At 38.2% G+C, this 21,511-nt stretch overlaps 1 protein-coding gene across 3 annotated transcripts in view; it reads right to left on the minus strand.

Moving 5' to 3' along the window:
* Positions 1 to 21,511, minus strand: part of UNC5D (unc-5 netrin receptor D) — a 467,881-nt gene that overhangs the window by 361,113 nt on the left and 85,257 nt on the right. The gene's annotated exons all lie outside the window — the stretch shown is intronic.

Genomic DNA, 21,511 nt, shown 5'->3' on the forward strand with positions numbered 1-21,511 from the left:
TCATGAAAAACTGTAATGCTTTTGGAACAGAAATCTAGACCTCAGTGTAACGCCCAGGTGGTTAATAAACAGGATTTATCACTAACATATTACGGAGCGCTGCACAATGAATAGTTTACACAAATAAGTAAGAAATACTGAAGCATTAGGTTGAAGAATTCTCTTCTTTTGTTTTTTTGCAAGAGCATGTATCTGTAATTCTGATCATATCTAAAAGATGTTTATGCAATCTGTAATATTTTTTATTTTTTTGCATCATCTGTAAAGTAACTTGCCAGATTTACAGAATTATAAACCAATATAAATATAACTACTTTTAACTGACAAAAACAGGAGCACTACATAGGGACTGATTTATTAAAGCTCTCCAAGGCTGGAAAAGATATTTTTTTTATCAGTGAACCTGGGTGATGCAGCAAACCTGGAACAATTAAAACACATGGGCCCAGCCTGTAAATATTTGTCCCCTTTGTTCCACGTTAAAGTATTTTGAACTTGAACTTGAGTTGGTTATGATCCTTTATACAATTTTTTTGGCACCAGTAGATGAAGCTGTGTGTGTTACAAAGACATGTAGACAACATCTTGTCTTTGACAACTCAGATCTGGCAAACGGCAAAAAAATGCAATTGCAGAACCCACCAGCAGGTGTTACATGAGTATAAGCAGAGATTGTTTTTCTAATGGCATTTTCAGGACAGAACCTGAGGATATGTTTTTTGTTTATACTCGAGTATATACATTCTTAAATTTTGTTATTTTATTAAAACATATTAAGCAAAGCAGTGGTATGAAAGAAGCCCCCATGGGGATTTAATATTTTTAATTGTCCAAATATTAATTCTCTATTATTACTTTAGCTAGAAGCAAAATATTCTGTTAGGTAACCTAAAAGACAGTAACTCCTCCTCTTCTCTATGTTCTCATAGTTACCTGTGGATACAAACTGTGAAAAAATCTATTGGTGACTATAGTAACTTTCATTTTCAAATGAATGCAAATATGTGATTTAATAACATTAAGTCCTTATATATAAGACTTAATAGCTCTCCAGGCCATCTGTAGGAGATGTTTCTCTGGGGTTACAGGTTCATATTCATTACTTTGGTAATGCCGTCCTACTGATCCTCAGTCTTTCATATTATTAAATAAGCCGTAGACACAAATATGGAAATATAAAGTGGATGTTTTAATGCAATGTTCTTCAAAGTGCACTACCAAACAACCAGTGAATTATTCTGAATAATAGGTACTTCTTCCTGGTCGGCGAGCCAAGGCATAAATCATAGGACCTAATCGCGAGTAATAGCGCCTACTTATTGCAAATCATTAAGACAAATAAGTGACACACATCTTCCTGTAGCTAAAATACTTTCCTTGAGACCAAGTTGACCTGAAGCATCTGTAATTGTAGAACTCAAGTTAGTCCAAAGACCACTTAAAACCAGATCACAGATTTATTTGACCATCCATGATTATATCTGCTTCCCATCCATAATATTCTTCTCCTAAAGGCAGAGTTAAAACCTTCAGTTAAAACTTCAGAAATTTTTGAAACTTCTTTTCTATGATGCTTTTCTAAACTTTCACCCCACATACACTTGGCTCTGCTTCGCCTTGCTGTCTCCCTGCTCTGCTTTGCTAATCTTTGTCTGCAATCCACATGAATGCCTTGCTCTGTATAGCACAGCTGTCTCTGCATATGACAGCTGCTATCTTTTTCTCTGCTCTGGTGCTTTCTTTCTTGTTTTTCTTGCTGCTTTATTTTGTATTATTCTATTACATTTCAGATCTCACATTACTCTACAAAGTGTTTTTGTTCCAATGACCACACTTAAAAATTCTCCTCGGCCTCTCTTCACTCAATTTTCTTCACTTTAAATTGGACAAGATGCTGCAAGACGTTACTAATGGGTAGGTTTAGTGTCCATATGTGGAAGCCCTTGGAAGGGATTGTGGAGTGGTACGGAGGGTAGCCGAAATAAAGCCCAATTCTAGGTTTGTAGGGTGAACTATTGAAGAGCAATTTATTCTTCAGTGTGGATCACTAGAATGTATAGATAAACAATGTAATTGAGATCTCAGAGTAATGATTATCAAGGTCACATCCCAAATTTAAAACTTCATACACATTTATGGTTGGTTAACCAGATAGCAGGAGTTTAAAGTCCAAAATCAGCAAATTCTTCAAACATTGTTTAAAAATCTAAAACGTACTTCATTCATTTTAAAATACTTTGCAACAAGTTATAAAAAAAAAAAAAATTATTACCGCCACCAAGATTTCCTTCTGAAAACTCTCCATAGAGAGGTATTCAAATCACTCACGCGTTTCACAGAGTCTAGGTCCACTTCCTCAGGAGGAGGAGATATGTTTCTATTGAGTGCGAGGTGCCAATTACAGGTCTTTTTCTCATAGAATGGTAATTAGGATGTGGCAGGAACAGGAAGAGAAGCAAGGTAGTAGATTCATGATGCAGAAGGTAGAATTCAATCAGTAAATCAAGATGTTTTGCAAGATACAATTTAAATAGATCTCCCCTGTAGTACATCCAATTATCCATCTGGGAGACAAAATACTTACCTTGTTGCAAAGTATTTTAAAATGTGACTCAGAATAAAGTAAGTTTTAGATTTTTAAACAATGTTTGCCGAATTTGCTAATTTTGAGTTTTAAAGTTACACTATCTGGTTAACCAACTTTACATTTTTCTGGAGTTTAAAATCTATTAATCACATTTAGGGAATCACTTGATCACTTTCTACAGAGTAACTCTAACCATGATTGCAATGTTTCTGAGAAAACATCTGATAAATAAGTTGAAAGCAATACAAAATTGAGTTTAAAAGCATCTGCCAACGACCTGTGCTCAGATGTTCCAAAAAAGAACTAAAAAGAAGAGAAATCAGAGAGATGACTTCATCAGTTTGTTTCTAATCTTTCTTTATCCAGTTATAGGCTGGGGGCAGAGAAATGTCCTTTATTTTGTGTTTTAACAACAACATAGAATTGCTGGCTGTGCTGTGTGTTGGGGCTATGTAAATAGGATTCAGTATAGTTAGATTAAAAAAAAATTGGCCGGTAAAACAGTTCCAAGATAGATTTTGTCAACTGTGTATTTAGCACTTGTCCTGGAGATAAGCATTGCAAGGAATGAACAATATGAGGACACTCAATGCAACTTTTGCTGGTAGGGCAACTATTTTTTATATTTTTTTAAAAGTCTTTTCAGTTGAGTATAAAGAGCAATAATGCTGTGCAAAGTGCAGAGACCCTCTATCAACCAATCAGATATTAATTAGAACTTTTTTTGACTTTTGGTTGAATTGCTGCACCACACCTTGGCACTTTATCCTGCTGTACTAAATACTGTGGGGCTGTTTTGCAGAAAAAGTCCTCAGTACCAGTCTCAGGTAATTGAAAATTGAAAATCCTTATGACCTGTAAAATAACAATCTGAACAGGCATCAATCAAACTGATCATGTGACACAAAAGATTGTGTTAGAATTTGCTTTTCATCTGATAACAGATTAGAAAGAAAACCCTGGAGCCCTAGCTGTTGAGAGTAATGGGCGGAGGGCTGCATGACAGGGGGAGAAGGGATGGCAGGGAATAAAAGGATTAAAAGAGCAGTTGGGGGCAGGAAAACAATGGTGTTCAGAGATGGGGGCATTTGTAGGTTAAGGGAGGGGTCTAAATGATGTGATGTGGCAGGGGGGTAAAATTGTGGGAATCAGATCAGAAGGAAGATGGGGCAAGCTTTCCACCTGCCGTCCTGGTGTATAAAAGGGTATTTGGACATGGTAGGTATTGTTTGTTGTTGGGGTGTTGTTGTTAGGAGTTGTTGGGGTGGATTTATTGTTTTGTCATAGCAGTGTAAGGTGGGTTGGAGACCCATAAAGGGAGGTTGATGGTAGGTAAAGCATTTCGGGAAAACAGAAAAGGGGGGGAACCCATCCGAGGTATGGAGTTTCCCAGGGTAAGGAGAGCCCCAACTTGACATAAGGTTGTCATGGGGGGCTGCAGTAAATAGTGGATACAGGGTAGTTGCCCCCGAGTCTGTGTAGTGTGGCTGGGGGCCTTAGCAAGAAAACTGGATGTATCCAAAATAAGATTTGGGGGTAATCCCTTTCATGGACCTCTAACTCAGAACTAAGTTATCTGGAAAATGTGTTCTGACATGGTTAATTTTTTTCTTTTTGATGTAAATTGTGTTTTAAAAAGACTATTTATGAATAAAAGGCTGCTATGGCCAGTTTTAAAACAAAAATGGAGTTGTGTGGTATTTTGGGGAGGTGAAAGGGGACTGCTCATAGAGCACAGGTGAGTACATAGCTCCTGAAGTCATCTTCTCTATGCTGGTCATGTGTATGACCCACCTAATGTTGCTTGGAGAATTATTATTATTAATGAATGGAAAGTTGAAAGAAATGTAGCTGTAAAATGTCAGAGTACATTTGTTTTATGTATATTCCATGAGCCATATTTTCAGCTAAGATAGCCTCACAGACATATTTTTAAGTCAACTGCGATTCTACGAGTCTCATTATTTATACATAGGTTGCATTAAGTTTAACTTAGACAGGATTAGCTTCCAGTGTGTTTGCTGGTGTTATTGAAGTTCATTGGAAGTTTCCCCCCAGGGGACATAAAACACAGCTTGCCTCGGCCTGCCTTGTAATATTGGAAGCAGTAAGCCCAAGAGAGCAATAGCTTGACGGCCATTTCCCACCATCACAAGACATAATTGAGAGTCCCAGCAGTTACATTTATAGCAAGCAATAGCACAAGGCAAGAGAAACACATGTAACAGAAATGAGTTCAAATATTACAGTGTACACATGTGCCTTTCAGGGGTGGAGGCATGTTATTTCAATGCATGTAAAGAAAATCAATTTAAAGTGTACCTAAACTAAGAATTTTCACTTTACATAAAAGGATAGACAACCCTTTTATGTTTTTTTTAATTTTATTTTTTTTAAAAACGGGTGCAGAACTGCCCCCTTAATTCTTGATTCTAGGGGATTGAGAATGTATGGGAGTGCAAAGCCTCCTGGGATAGCTATGTCACGCATCTCCGACATGCACAGAAGGAACCCTTTCGTCAAAAGGGGAAAAAAAGCCAATCTCACGCATGCAGAGTTTTTTTACCCAAACTATGTCAGCTGATCTCGCGCCTGTGTCAGGCGATATAGAAAGAAGAACCCGGAAGATGACAGCACCTGGGGCATCCGGCTAAAGACGGATGCCGGGATGACGCGGGACTTGATGTAAAAACCCTCTGGACTGATCGACAGCACTGCTGGATTGAAGGAAAGTGTATTTTTTTTTTGTTTTGGTCACTTTTGCTTTTACTTCCTCTTTAAGTTTTATAGCATGACATAATAACAGGAGCAAAGTACTTCTCTCCTTTATGGTGAATCTGTGCTTGCTTACTTACTTAACATATTTTTGCTTCAAATGTAACATAAGCAAATAAAAAACAAAAAACATGCAACAGGAGAATGGCAAAAATCTGCCTTCCAGTCCATTTACAGGGGGTAGAACAAGCGAAACAGCAGCAATGCATCAAAACAGTTGTTGTTGTTGTTGTGAGTTGAGCGCAATCGAAATTGATGCTTTCCTTTACCATATGCTAATGTAGGGTCCCTTTCAGACTTGCAGCAGCCCCTCGCCAACTATTGCAGAGGAAGACATTCACTTTGTCATACTGTTAAGGTTGTGTGCAGTTGAGGTTCAGATCTTCCTGCAGAGTTGAAAAAGCAACTGAACGGCTTGAAGCTACTTGTCACTTACAGGAACCACACCACTATGAGGTAGCCACAGCCAAACACATGCACAAAATGGTTCCTAACCACCTCCCGTTGGAGGTGTGTGAGAGCTGTTGGGAGCGTGCTTGAGCCTGCAGCTAAATGTTAGCCATTTAAGCCTCTTATTTGGGCATCCATGACAATAGTTTCACTGTGTGCCTGACTTTGCTGATTTAAATGTCACCCCTATCCAATCAGAATTCTCACATTTCAAAAATAGCACTCATGGATGGCATTGTGGAAGCCAAGTGTCAGGAACCCTGCAGTTCTCTTTGGTGCCTGCTGGTGGCACTGTGGTTTAGCATGCCTTGCATGTGCTTCCAAAAGCAACCAGCAGGTTGCTTGCTGCAGTAGAGCACCATCGAGGTTTTAGGTACAATGTATCAGGTCCTATGCCAAGACAATGAGAGGCTCGTGAAGTTTAGGAGACACAGGTGTTGTCAAACCAGGAGGTGACTCTGCAGCAAGCCACCTGCTGGTTGCCTGTAAAAACACATGCAAAGCGTGCTAAACCACAGTGCCATCAGCAGGCAACATAGGGAGCTGCAGGGTTTCTGTGAATGTGACCAATTATATATATATATATATATATATATATATTATATATCTTCTGTCTTCCTTTAAAACTATAAAGCAGCTGACAGTTAACGCTTTGGCTTTAAATGAGTATCTCAGAAGATGAAGTATACACCACCCTTTTATGACCATTCCTTTTTTAAACCAGGTACTTAGCACACAATTGTTGGTAATATGTAATGATTAGCCTTTAACCTTTGTCATTCACTGAAATTCTTTGCAGCTCACACCTACCTTAATCAGGAAAGCTTAAATAAATGGCTGGACATTAGTATGTGCCCAATCAACAGGTCACTGTGTTTATCCATATCTTTATTAGAGGTTCTTAGACTTATTGTTCATGCCCTGGATTGTTTAGACTCAGCATGTATCCTTATCATTGGCTAATTACTTTTGCTATTCTCAGGTATTGCTCTGCCTACCCATGTAAAACCTGAGGTCTTTTTAGGATGTTTGTCTATGCCTGCTCTGACAATTAGCCTGCTGGGATGACATGACCACACAAGGGCCCTGATTTAATAAAGCTCTCCAAGGCTGTAGAGGATACACTTTTATCAGTGAAGCTGGGTGATCCATCAAACCTGAAATGGAGTTCCTAAAAGTCATTAGCTATTTGTTAGCAAATGTTTTTCATTCTGGACCAGTTCCATTTCAGGTTTGCTTGATCACCCAGTTCACTGATGAAAGTGTGTCCTTTCCAGCCTTGGGGAGCTTTAAAAAATCGGGGCCAAGGCAAGAAAATAATACAAACTGTGCAGGTATAGTAACAATAAAAACCTTGCTGGCTTTGTGTGGCAAGCAGCAGGGTGCCGAGCCTAATAGCTGAACCGTTTTTCCCCATGGCCTATGTTGGCATTGCCAAAATCTGCCCACGAGAGATATCACATGCAAAAATATAAAAATGTAAATTATACTAAATTATACTAAACCAACCAAGTAAATGGCATCGATTAATCTCCTCCTGTATTTTGTCATCTGTATATATTTTACAGCAAGGGTTAAGTGAATGTATTAAAGAATCCCCTCTCAAGTAATTACATTTTATTCCCTGCAATGACTGCTTCAATTTAACCACTCTCCTGTCACTTTTCACTTTCCATCTCAGCACAGAAGCGGCTTGGCAGAAATACGGCAGTACAATTAGTTAGATGCGATATTAAAGATTCAATGGAAATTAAATATTAAAAAGTTATTCCGCTGATCCATGCACAGATCAAATCCATCTGTTGCTATAAACTCAAATAGTGCCATATGCCAGCTCAGTTGACTGCGTCTACATCATTAACATATACACAGTATGTATAGAAATACATATTTACTGAAGTATCTGTACTGTATTGCTACCCGTGCTGTCAAATAATGCAAAGAGATGGGATCTGTAAGCTAAAGCCTCACAGGGAAAAAGGATTTACATATCCTTAATTAAATCTTAATAAAAAAAGAGAAACAAATATCATACTATACCTAGACTATGTGTTCTTTGTTAAAATAACTATTCCTTGAATATGGAAAGTTTCAACAAGTAGGTATTTGGTAATACATAAAAAATAGATATTCTGCAACACTTTCATAAAAAAAAAAATAGGGTTAAGCTGGAGATTTGGAAATAAAGAAAATTCAAAGTGGAAATATATAACTCCATCGTCCTGCCCATTCAAGGTAAAGTGACAATGTATATGGAAAATTCAGCTCCCCGATGACCACCACCACCGCCTCTGATAACTTATGCCACAACTCTCCAGTGTTCCTTGTCACCCTTTGTTCTGTTGCAACCACAAAATGTGGTTTATGCTGGAGCTCAGGAGAAGCAATGATGTCAACCTCTTCATCAAATTAAAATGCCAGGGCCGCCAACAAATCAGGATCCATTGGGTATTTTTCAGTGGGGCCAAAGAGAAAGGGATAGTGGGGGGAGATGAATACAAATTTGATAAATAGGATTGCAATAGACACTGTAACTTTGCTCTCAATGGGTCACCTAAAGCAGAACTAACGTTTCAAATTTTTATTTAGCCGAGTCTTTATTGCAGAAAGGGGCAGGCAATGTCCCTTTTATAGAAATTCCTACTATCTGCCTGATCACTCTTTGGAACTGTTAAAAAAGATGGGCCTTACATGTGCAACTTGGCTTTGGTTTCCAGGATACCCAGCAATTTCGCTTCCCATGCCCTTTCTCCGGGACTGAACGTGGGAGTTAGGCCAATCAGGAAAGCCAAATATCATACTGAAGATAGCAAGAAGAAAGAAGTTTCAGCACCCTACTATGGAACAGGAAAAGGTGAGTACGGCAGGGTTTAGTTCCACTTAACACAACCACATTCAATTCCAAATTAATATTTGGTTATAAGTACTGCCTTGAACCCTATGTTGTTTTTATTTATCACTCCAATTCACAACATGAATGCCAGTGCCATAACCTGACCACCAGAGTTTCCACATTAACTGAATATAGGATGATCACAAAAATAAAGTCACTTTTCCTGCGAAAAAAGTCTTATTGATGTCTACAGAATTCCTAAAGAATGTAGTGAACCTAAAAATGAAATCTTGTCCATAACATTTGCTCCATCTTACCACTTACAAGTCAAGGTCCTGAAGTTCAAAGAGGATTCTTTATTTCTTAATCCAACATGATCTGGTGGAAATCATGTTTCTTCTGGTCTTTAGAAGGTCATGATAGTAGTGTTTCTATGTCCCAGGGTAAAACGTTCATACCATTTAGGGATATCTCATTATTGTACATCTTACCAAGTAGAAATATAAATGTGAGCTTCTTGTTAGATAGAAAGTTTCTTCAATAAGCTGTAAACTGACAGCTTCCACTGTATGATAATTAGCACCTGGAGAATAGAACACGCAATGTAACGTGTCCAGAGTTATAACATGAATATGACAAGGTTACAAAATAAGCACAGAGAAAAATCTGATTTTTATATGCAAGCATCCTGCAAAATTGAATATAAAATAAGTTACATAGTCAATGTGAGAAAGTATGTGAACACACCCATGTCTGTCCCTAGAGATTATTCTCTTACCTAGTTGTGTCCTTCACATACTGAATGCCAGTACTGTTTGTGCTCATTAAATGTGAACACTTTGAACCTGAACATCTGCAATTCGTCTCTAAGATGGTACCAGGATAGACGTGAGCCGCCAGTCCAAGGATGGTGAAAGCAGGTAGCAGGTTAGACAGGGCACCAAGATCCTACATCATTATCCTTCCAATCTTTCACAAAAATTCTTCCTTGCATTGTTACAGAAGAGAAAAAAAACACAGCGTGAAACTAAAAGTTCTGATGAAATAATAGATGAGTAGAAGGAAATAAAATAAAGGGACCGGGTCTTTGTGCTCCCTATAGTAGGAATAAGAGGTATTCAAGAGGGGTCATTAAAGATGGGCAAATTGATCGGTTCGATATATGTTAGCAATCATGAGCACATGCCATAAAATGTAAAACCCACTCTGATATTTTTATATATAGGCTGCAATATGGCATTTCTCTTTTCAAAAATGACCCTGCTTTGTTTTTGGACTAGGGAATAGGAATATCATAGAGATCTTTGGATGTCTACTACTGCTTCTGGTTTGATCATTTCATGGTCTACTAAATTTGTGATATGGACAACCACTAGAAAAAGTAAGGTTTTTTTTCCTTATTTATCTGATAGGGTTTCACAAGACAGAACTACACACACTTTCTACAATTACTTACACAGAAGTGATGTTCCTATGTGATACTGTAATGGTGGCACATATGTCTTTATATAGAGGCTTCAAACCGAATAATAATATATTCCATCAGCAACCTATAGGCATGCACTGTCACCTGCATGATGACTATAGATTTTTTCATAGGAGGCTTAAAGGGCACCAGTACTAAAAGAATACCATGAATTGCTACTGCTGTCCCTCCTTCTGCAAATTTGTTGTGCTTGGCCGGAGATTTATTGGCATGAGTGTATTAAATCAATGCAGCTCATTTACTAAATTAAGTTAGGCATATCAGTGAATTTGCAAGGGCTAATTCACTTAGCTTAGAAAATGTGACAATATTTTACTTTGCAAAGAATACCCAATCACATGCAAGGAAATGTAGAAAACAGGATTTATCCTTGCACATATTGTGCTAATTTACTAAGCTAGGAGGAATACGACGTGTAAAGGGATAAATCACTTTGCTGGATAGTCTAAATATCTTTTTTGAGTCTACACCAATGACCCAACACAAGAATGTGGATCAGAAGCAGCTACTTTCTAACTTTGCTTGTGGCATGCTTGTTCCATGGAAAAATGGTTGGCATTAGAAAAAGAACATAACAGCCAGGCAATAATAGTGGCTCTGTACGTGGAAGTGTTTTGCAGAAGTTCTATTATTAATATTAATATTTATAAAGAGTATTTATATAGCGCCAACATATTACTCAGCGCAGTACAATAAATAGGGGTTGCAAATCACAGGCAGATACAGACAGTGACACAGGAGGAGGAAAGGACCCTGCCCAGAAGAGCTTACAATCTAAAAGTTGGGGGGAATAGTACACAATAGGGGGGGATATGGGATGGTAGTTGAAAAGTGAGGATTCAAGAGTCAAAGGAAGACGGATAGGTAGGTTAGAAAAGATGGGGTTTGAGTGCACTTTAAAATGAGTAGAAGGATTAGGATGAGGAAGACCATTTCAGAGATTCGGGGCAGTTATAGAAAAGTCTTGGAGCTGTGCATGTGATGAGGTTATGAGTGGGAATGTAATTAGTAGGTCATTGGAGGAATGAATAGAGCAGCTGGGGGAATATTATTCAATCAGGTCAGAAAGGTAAGTGGGACAAGAATTGTGGAGGGATTTGAATCCAAAGCACAGGAGCTTGAATTTACCATTGTAGTTCTCTCTACTGAACTCTGCTTCGCTACAAGACACAGCAATGACATAGCATTAGGCCAGAGAAACCACAATGCTCACTGGAGAACCAGGCATCTGACACACCTTGACTTGTTCTAAATGCAAAGTGGTCCTAACTATAAACTCTAAACATTGGAGTGAGCAAATGTTGTCTACATACAAGTGACATTTGTATTTTTACTTGGACCAAGGTGTGGTTTGTGTATTTCTTCCAGAACTTTTCAGTAATCAAACTTTGAAAGTAATCAAACTTTCAAACTTTATCTATGTACAAGAAATTATAAAGACCAGCCACTGCTGCTCTCTATCTTTGTGCAGGGTGACTGTTCATGCATCCGCCTCTTTCTATAACCTTCTGCATGCTGCCTGTGGCGTGTGGGGCTACTTGGACCTCCCACGGTTCTGCAGCACAGGGATAATGTAACTGCTACTTTTACAAGCTAATGACTGGATCTGTATTGCAGTATCTATACCCCAAACTAACTTCTGCTATACAACTTGCCAAAGTAATAAATATTGAACATACACCACATTAAACCTGGACTTTATAGGCAAGTAAATAAAAAACAATTGTTGCAATGCTTTAAAATGCTGACAATGCTTTACTTAACTTCTACTAATATTCTTTTTTATAAAATCATTTTATAAAATCATTTTTTACAAATATTTGCTACAGAATTACACAAAGTAATAGAAACTCAATGTGTTTCATGGATCAATATGTCTTCTTCCTCAGGAGTACATATGAGAGACCTACAACCATAACATGTATACATAAATATTCACAATGGTATTACTTTATCAAATTAGCCATAAATTGTTGTACAATTTTTTGTTTATTGTGTGTATATATGTATATATTTATATAAACTCTTTGATTAATTTGATGAAGGAACACCTTTACTAATAATATTTGTGAATATTTATGTGTACATGTTATGGTTGTAGATCTCTCATTTGTACTCCTGAGGAAGCAGACATATTGATCTGTGAAATGCGTTAAATTTTAAATACTTTGTGTAAATCTGTAACAAATGTTTGTACTATTTTATAAAAAAATAAAATAAAAGAATGTTAGCAGAAGTACAGAATAAAGTATTGCCGGCATTTTAAAGCAGTACAACAATTGTTTATTTTACATGTCTAAAAAGTCCTTGATTGTTGCGGTGTGTGGGTCTCTATTGCATTTAGTGCATACAAAGTTGATTTAAAACCTTTCTGGTTTTATGGGAATATATTTAAGTTCAAGTCTTTGTGCCTGGCGTTCGGGGGGGATTTATTAAAGCTCTCCAAGGCTGGAGAAGATACACTTTCATCAGTGACGCTGGTTGATCCTGCAAACCTAGGTCCAGGATTCAAAACATTAGATAGCAAATGACCATTTCAGGTTTGCTGAGTCCCCCAGCTTCACTGATGAAAGTGTATTCTCTGCAGCCTTGGAAAACTTTAATAAATCAGGCCCAAAGAGCGTTTAGCTTCATCAAACTCACAATCTTTCTCAACATTCACCAATAGGTGTGATATTTCAGCAGGGGCCTTCCTTAGAAATAAAATCTCACCGGCAACAGAATCCCATTCATGCATCTGTTTTATAGCCATGTATAACCAAACACAGACCTGAAATGCATATGCAATATGTGCATGGTATACTAAACTTTACAGCACATCATCTTAGCTTCGATTTCTCTTTTTCTTCCCGTTAAAAAAAGAAACTTATCATCATGGGAACATTAAATAGAAATTAGCAAAATGCATTTACAGAGTAAACACAATCTGGTCTATTATGGTTACACAAACACATTTGCAGACACCGCAGGAGTAGCCTAGCACAGTCACTCCATCACACAAACCTGTGTCTGTGCCGAGCACATTGTTTATCTAGATATGACCACAAGTGCACACAAGCCAATCGATTCCCACTCCCCCCTCCAGGACTGTGTCACCTGCTGCTATAAGACAATGTGCTTCACTTACTCAGCCATTTGAAACCTTATATATCACTTTATCCACATTGAGAGTAATAAAGTGTTAGACTGCTATTCAAGGCTAAGGCGAGAGCACATTAAGGACGACTGTCATGGTTCATATTGAGTTCAATTTCATTGGTTTTTATATTACACCCTGCAGCAATATCAGTATATGGTAATCAAGGAGCCGCGGATGAGGTATACTTCAGTGCTCATGCTCTCTCCTTACAAGCTGGAATGCATTTATGCTTCATGAAATGTACTGGGGTTTTACTGGTACGCCTTGGAAAATGGAGATCATATCGCACAATCAAAAATAAAATTATGACTCTCGCCTGCCAGGTGCTGCACAGTGCTATCCATTAACTTTACCGGGAGTGGAATCATGGGTTAAATAAATTAATGGCTCTTGTTCACGCTGTAAATAACTGCTTTCTATACTGTATATAGTTGATGGCATTAGAAAAAAAAAGCTAAATAGTGGAAAAACTAATTAACATTGTGATGCTTGAATCTGGCCATTTTCCCTAGGATCCGTGAGAGTTTTGAATTCACCAAATCTGATTCAAGTCGAAGGCAAACAAAGCTTTGTTGGGTGGCATGGCCATTGATTGGTGGCAACATTCGCAACAAATGGAAACCATGTCTGATCTTTCTCAAAGTGCTGATATGTGCCTTGGGAACCACTCATGACGAGCATCAGCACATGGAACACTACTTGCCGTAGATCTTGACAACAAGCTTAAAGACCATTTGATCTTGCCAACAACATCAGTTCCTGTTTAACTTGAATGGGTTCAGTAAACTTGGCAAAGTGTCGCCTAGGATTTAGCAGTACTAAACCCAGTCCCTGTTTCATTGTAGGCACCAATAACTTTTTCCTTTATCTCTTTATGGTTCCATTATTCGACCATCTATATTGGCCAGGCTGGGATGACGTAACTCCAGAGCCGTTCATTCAGTCCCGGCAGATATAGGGGAAGCTAAATGTGAGGAATGTTCTGGAAACCAAGGCTGAGCTGCAGTTCAATTATTACCTACTCTAATATGAGGTATTCACAGACATCAAAGGGCTGAGGTCTGATTATAATTGTGGGTGCTAATTGTCCTTTTTAAATAATGCTAAAGAAGAAGTAAAGTCTTCTCATTAGAAATTGCAGATGCAGGTTTTAAATTAGCACACAATTTGTAAAAGCCTCAATTTGTAGAACACTACAGAAGACGCTTTAAAAATATGCCGGATTTCCTACATTGTAAGCACAAACAAGCCAGGCCGTGCATGATACACAAGGAACATATGAAAGTATATATTCAAATGTCCTAGATTGTGACTTCTGCTTTGTAATGTACAAATCTTCTGTGAGACCTATCAGATTGTATCAAGTGATTCATGCAAAGGTTTTCTGCTACAGAGGGCCAGTAAGCGAGGCATTTGGGTATATAATAAAACGGCAACATAGATTTTATAAAACAGCACTAGGCATTCAGAAAATGAAATATGTTTTTTAATATCATTTTAATTTTTATAGTGATATTTCTCTATATAAAGATGGCTTTGCATGGATTTTTGGACCATTTTTTATTATGGGTAAAGCCATGGGACTGGTTTAGTTTCCTTTTTGAGTTACTGTATATGCATCTCCATATGATTACATCTTAGCACAGAGTGAAAGGAGGGACATGGTTCTTCTATTCATTAAGTTGTTTGTGTAATTTTGATCAATTTTGTGAATTTATTATCACCAGGTCACCTTATTTATCTGGGTGAACCCTATGAAGCTGTCAGTGGTTTCCTGGATATTTGGCACTATAGATGAACTCCAGTGTAAGCAAACATCGTCTTAATATTCATGATTCACCATTAAGTATGCAGCCAGCAGAGGTTTGAAATACCTAATATTCATGCTAGTTCAATGTTACCTGCCATAGGATCTGTATTTTCATCCATCCAATTCTAAGATCAAGCTGCCTACACAAGCCTGAATATTGTTGCTGGAAACAAACTTTCATGTTTGTTTCAAGCAACAAAAGAGTAACGAACAAGTACTGTACACCCAGTGTCATTCTGTTCTATGGAGAAGGCAGGGGGGAGAAGGAGCTAGTGACACCCCACTGTTCTTTCCTCTCTTCTCTTGTATTGCGGTCATCAGGACAGATCCATAAACAACGTCAGGTGATCTCCTCCGATAATCGGGCAAGAATCATCTGACATATGTACATTGACTTACACTGCCCTAATGCACATCAAATCACTGTCAGAAAATGCCTATTTTGTTTTCACTGCTGCAGTTAAATGAGGCTAACAGGTCTTGTCCCTCCCACAGCCTATGATTGCACAGTAAAGGAGAAGAAGCAAACTGATGCACTCATCTCCCTGACACCTTTATTGGCTTGTGAGCACATTACCATCCATTGGTATCTGGTACTTCTTTTCCCTCTGCCAATTTCAGATTTGCTATACATTAGGTTAAAGCTACATAAACACATCAGATGATTTTCACCTGCAATAAACGTATCACACATATACAGTAGTCCCCTGATGTCATTTGTAAATTCATTGTGGAAGAATGGTGAATGATCCATTAGGAACAACCAATGTGCATTCCTATGGAGAAAAGTACATTGGGGTGCTGCTCGCTCTTCCTCCGTAGAACAGAACAGCGTTTGTGTGTACAAAGCTTGTTCATTGATCTGTCACTGGACACAATCACGAAATATCATCTAACAATACTTGTTTGTATTGCTGTGTTAATGTGTGTCTTCTATCAGCCTATAATTTCTATATCGTGTCCCCATAATGTTTGTACATCAGCCATGGAGAAACATGGGGACACTATGTTACCTTATACCTATGACTATGGGCTATACGCCATCATCCCCGTGCAGCCAGCCATTAAACAATATATTTGTCCTTATACCAGCATCTCTCCCAAGAATTAATTTTGATTCTTAGCTGTACCACATTATTCTCATAGTCATGAAAATAAATCAGATTAAACATTTTACTTTAGCAACCCATTTACCCAGTAAATCACTATCTAAACACTCATTGTAATCCCATATCCATCTATGAGTGCTAAAACAGTAATAACATTTACACTTCATCCCTCAATATCTCAAATATTCACAGTAAATTATCTACTTTACAGTGTTTTATTCTATCATCTATGAATTCACGCCTGGCAAACACTTTTGCTATGGCTATCTATGCATCACACTGAGCATTTGTTCTAGGAATTTGCTATTAATTCCTTATCTTTTTCTATTTTTTTTTCTATTAAACTTCTGCCTTTCAGTTTTAGGTATTTCACCTGAAAATTTCAAGAAAAATTTCAAAAATAGACAAATTTAAAGAAAAAATGGGCTGTGCTTATGTTTTCCTTCCCATGGGCTAATTCCCGCGAGTGACCTAATATTCTAGAATGGCCACATGGTCTAGGCACGCCAAGACTGAAAGGGAGATATGAAAGCTACCTAGAACCAAAGACTAGAGGATAAAAGTAAATGATTAACCTACTTTTGAGTTCTAGATGTTCAAAGTCTGACAATGGTGTCCATATAACAATATTCTACTACTGGGGCCTAAGAGGAATCTTGTCCTTAAAGGCCACATACAAGCTAGGATTTTCACATCCACATTTCCTGGTTCTTTGTAAACTATACCTTAGTTTTCCATTGTGTTGTTCCATAGCACAGTGTTTCCCAACCTTTCTAACATGGGGAACCCTTGAAAATAACATTATGGTCCTAGGGAACCCCTACCAATATCCATGATATGTCAATCTCATGATACATTCCCTGGTGGTCTATACTATACCAATATATATTTATATATACTACCATACCCACAGCTCATCGTACATTAGTGTGCTGGTCAGTAGGAAGAATGTCTCTTACATTGCTGGCCATTGGGAAGAACCTCACCCTTACAGATAGCCAAAAACATTATGGGTGTCACTTACCTCACTCATCTGACCTGAGAACCCTGTTCAAGAAACCCCTACCAACCTCAGGAGGACCCCTGTTGGGAAACACTGCTTTAAAACAAAGAAAACACCCAAACCTTCATTTTGTCTGTTATTTTGTGCCATTCTTGTCAGTTAAAGTGACCCAAAAGGCACAAATAGCTCACTGCCCAAGGAACCTCCAGCAAACCCGGGAGGAATCCAAAGGTTCCACAGAACAACGGTTGAGGATACTGCTGTAGGGGAACTTTGCCCTTTGCAGACTGGAATTGGACACCACATTCTATTATTATGCAGAGAGCATTTAGAAAAAACAGCATTAAGGCCTGAATGGATTGTGCTAGAAGGAAGTTTTGACAGTTGTGATCCATACTATAGGAAAGTAATTTTGATATTCTGACACTTGTGGTTGCCAATTTTCTGCCCTTTCTGCATGTTGCCCTACGTCGCAACCTATGTTAGCAATGGAGAAGTCCAACTCTCGCTGTATTAAATTAGGTAGGTTGCCATTGCAGATCCATACTTCCAGAGATTAGTTGTCTAGTTAGTTGCCTGGCTGCAAAGTCTTTACTTTCTTAGTCACAGTTGCAGGGTTGTGTAAAGAACAAAATCCCACTTTAGACATTAGTGAGCCATCATGCCACAGCCAAGACAAGGCCTTTGGTGGTTTCATTTTCTATGTATCCATGTTCTTATCCAGGCATAGAGAAAAAAACTCAATTAATCAAACTAGATTGGCCAAAAAAGGTTCACTATAGGTTACATTTCTGCTTATTATTTCAGTTTACAACACCTTTTACCATTACCAGTTTATCATACCTTTTCAAAAAATCTCAAGTCAAGTAACCATTAGTTTCTAACCTCAAAAAAAGTTGAATATACTGCAGTTTATCAGCCCTTAGATTTGGGGGCCGCATTATTTCTCCATTTTAGGTTACATACGTTTAAAGCAAATACGGAAAGTACCAATTGATCATGCATGGTATAGTGTCCTTATCACTATAGAGGTCAAAATAAAATAACAAACATCTCCATCTATACTGTGTCTACTACTAGTCCAATCAATACACCATGTCATGGAGATGGACAAAGGCAGCCATGTTTGAATTTTGTGAATAACCATGTATGCCAAAGATATAGTGAAGAAGGGAACACAGAAACAAATAAACAGAAACTGTGTTATCTGCAAGATCACTAGGTGAAAATAAAGGACAAAAAGCCTGGAAACAAAAAAAAAATGCAGGCACCCCATTTAAGGACTAGTAAGCTACAACTTTTTTTATACATTTTAGCAGATGAAATGGGTTTTCCAAACTGTTGTTCAGTCCTGTACAGTGCAGGATTCATAAGGGCAATGCAGTGGCAGGAAAGGCTCTTTCTGTGCACCCTCCGACCAACATGGCGTCCAAGGTGGGTGCCTCTTCTGACTCTCTCTTGGTCTGGCTTCAGTGTTGTGAAAATAAAGAAGGACGAGGAAAGAAATGAAAGAAAAAAAAATATAAGAAATACAAAGTTAACTTTACACCCTCCCTTTGCTTTTAGTTTCCTTTGCTATGTTTTCCTTTTGTAGATCTATAATTAGCACTTATGAAAGTAAGAACATCCATTCATTGTCTTCATTGCGTTAAAAAGATGAAGATCCCAAGATCATCTATTCAAACTGGAACTATAGCAATGGCACTACAGCCATTCTAGTTGTTCCCAACTCCATACAGCAGGAGGGAGGCTCAGACCATTTCATTGTAGGTGGCACATACTGTTCTGTGTATTGTTCCTCCGGTTCAATACCTTTTTAGGACAGATGCTTCTAGGGAGCATTGGATTGAAACCAATCAATTCTGCATGGGCCACCAGCATTGTTCACCATCGCAGACTCAGCTGGGCTGTTGAACCTCCTGCCACATGCTGTGGCTGAAATTTTATTGATCAATATAATTCATTTCTCAGAAATTTGAGAAAGCAGATTGCAGTCACTTAGCCGGAGTGCATCAGCGGCTGGATCCTCTGTCACTGGGCTGTGAAAGGCTCTGAATCCCATAAGAACTATGAAGACTTTTAACACACTGTGGGGTAACACTTTGCAGAAATATTTTTGTCATTAACACAAAATGTCTCCCTATTCCTTTGCTTCTCTAGCCTCATGCATGGTATAAATCACGGCATGCACTGCGTGTTTTCAAGATGGATTACAAAACAAACGTGCAGATTGTGAAATATTGCCGCTTTATTGCAGCATTGAATCATCTGCATACTGTAGTTACTTTCTGTCAAGCCAAGTCCAAGCTTTTATTCTAATTAGTTGTTGATCTTTCTTATTGCTTAATAATTGTACGCTAGCTTGTTCAAGCCTAAAGATGAACTCTAGACTTCATTTCTGAACTACAAGCTTTAGCAAATACCATCCTATCTCATTTCCTGGCTGATCATCTAAACCTTTCTGCCCCAACCTAACTACCCCTGGCTCACTCATTTTAATAATTTAGTTCAGGCCTTTAATCATGGAAGTTCAGCACATTATGTGGGTATTACTTAAGATGTTTGAGTATGTAGAAAAAAGATGGGGATTAGGTTGGCAATAGGGTTAATTATGTATTTAAATTCTTAAACATCATAATTACAGCACAAATATGTATATATATATATTTCTTGAACTTTGGTATAACATCACAGAGTTCAGATATGCAGACTATTCAATTTGTTTCTAACATATAGGAAATTAACTGTTTCAGTCAAATATATGTCCCAACGCGTTTTGCCATTTAGGCTTCCTCAGGGGTACAATTGTGACGGTTGTTGTTGTGATGATGAAAAGCTGGTAAGGTAATTCGTCCAAAATGGAGTGTGGATGGCTGGTGTATGGAGAAACAGGTTATGTATAATTTATTTAGATTGAGTGGGTTTAAAGTAGAAGGTGGAGGGGAGTCCATTTTAATTGGTTCTGTGCCTCCGTGTGGAACCTTGAGGTTATTTTAGAAAGGCTTTATAAGGTTCTCCCCATTGTCAAATGGATAATATCCCGGTTTATTGTGGAATGGTGTTTACCAATGATTGAAAGGGGTGTTCTGAGTCCAAATTTCAAAGAATCCCTGAATATATAGAATGATGTTTGCTAATGATTAGAAAAGGTACTCAGGATCCAAATCCAAGATTGCATAGACTATAAGATGTATAAGATGTATCCTCTTGAACAGCCCTTTGGTATGAAGTCTCATGGCATTTTATCATATTCTGCTCAACACCATCAGTCATCAACACAATCAGTTATGTATATGTAACATTCTTACACCAGATCTGGTGTTTTTGGATCTTGAGAGACTTTTCCCGTGCAACCTGAAAGTCTACAGTAAAAATGATTGATGTCTAAGCAGGTTTCTCTTTGACAAGGGCACTTGGGTTTGATATATATATTGTGACGAAAAAATGTTCATCAAGGGCGATATAAGTTTTATAAGTTTTATATCAAAAGTTTTCTATTACTATAAAATTCCATACATAGATTACCATATTTTGGGTGTCACAGTGTCATAGAGCTGCTGTGAAACTACTGTTGTAACATAGGCTGCCAAGCTACTTTTAAAGCAGACCTATCAGTTTTTACCTTCGATAAGGGTCGATAACCTTGCATTTTTTTTAATATTCTAAGGGGAGACCCCTCCTCTTCAGTCTTTACTGTCACTGCATTAGATACTGAATTTGAATATCACAACCTCCTAGAATACGTGACGTAGGTATCCCAGGAGGCTGTGGGCTACTGTTTCTCCACATGCTGAATTCACGCATGAGCAGTGAGACTGGCACATTTTTTTTACATTCTCCAAAAGCACTTTATATGATCTTGTGCCTGTGCAGTGCAAGATTAATTGGTTTAGGAAGAAAAACCCGGGAAAAGAGGAAGAAGATAATGACTCCCAGTGGCTAGCCGATGTGGGAACAATGCAGGAAGATTGGACAGTGTGGGATCGGCTCAACTAGGATGGCGAAAGGATCGACAGCTTTCCACCTGTTTATTTTTACCTTTGTTAATAGTTCCGCTTTCAAGTGCAGCTCTGGTAGAACTCCATGCCTGCAAGCCTTTCTGCCCAAGGATTCTACACAAAGCTTTTTAAGTCCTAATGACATTACAACTTGATGAATAATGATTTTTTGTGCCCCTTCACACAATGTGTTGGGTTCTGTATGGATATTAATCTCTGGCATGGTGGTAACCCGGGCCACACTCGGGGTAGCAAAAACAAAACAAAAAAAACTTACCTGGTCCCATCAGTGTCCTGCCAGTTGGATCCCATCCTCGGGTC

This window comes from Pyxicephalus adspersus, chromosome 2 (genome assembly GCF_032062135.1).
Source record: "Pyxicephalus adspersus chromosome 2, UCB_Pads_2.0, whole genome shotgun sequence".
Lineage (NCBI taxonomy): Eukaryota > Metazoa > Chordata > Amphibia > Anura > Pyxicephalidae > Pyxicephalus > Pyxicephalus adspersus.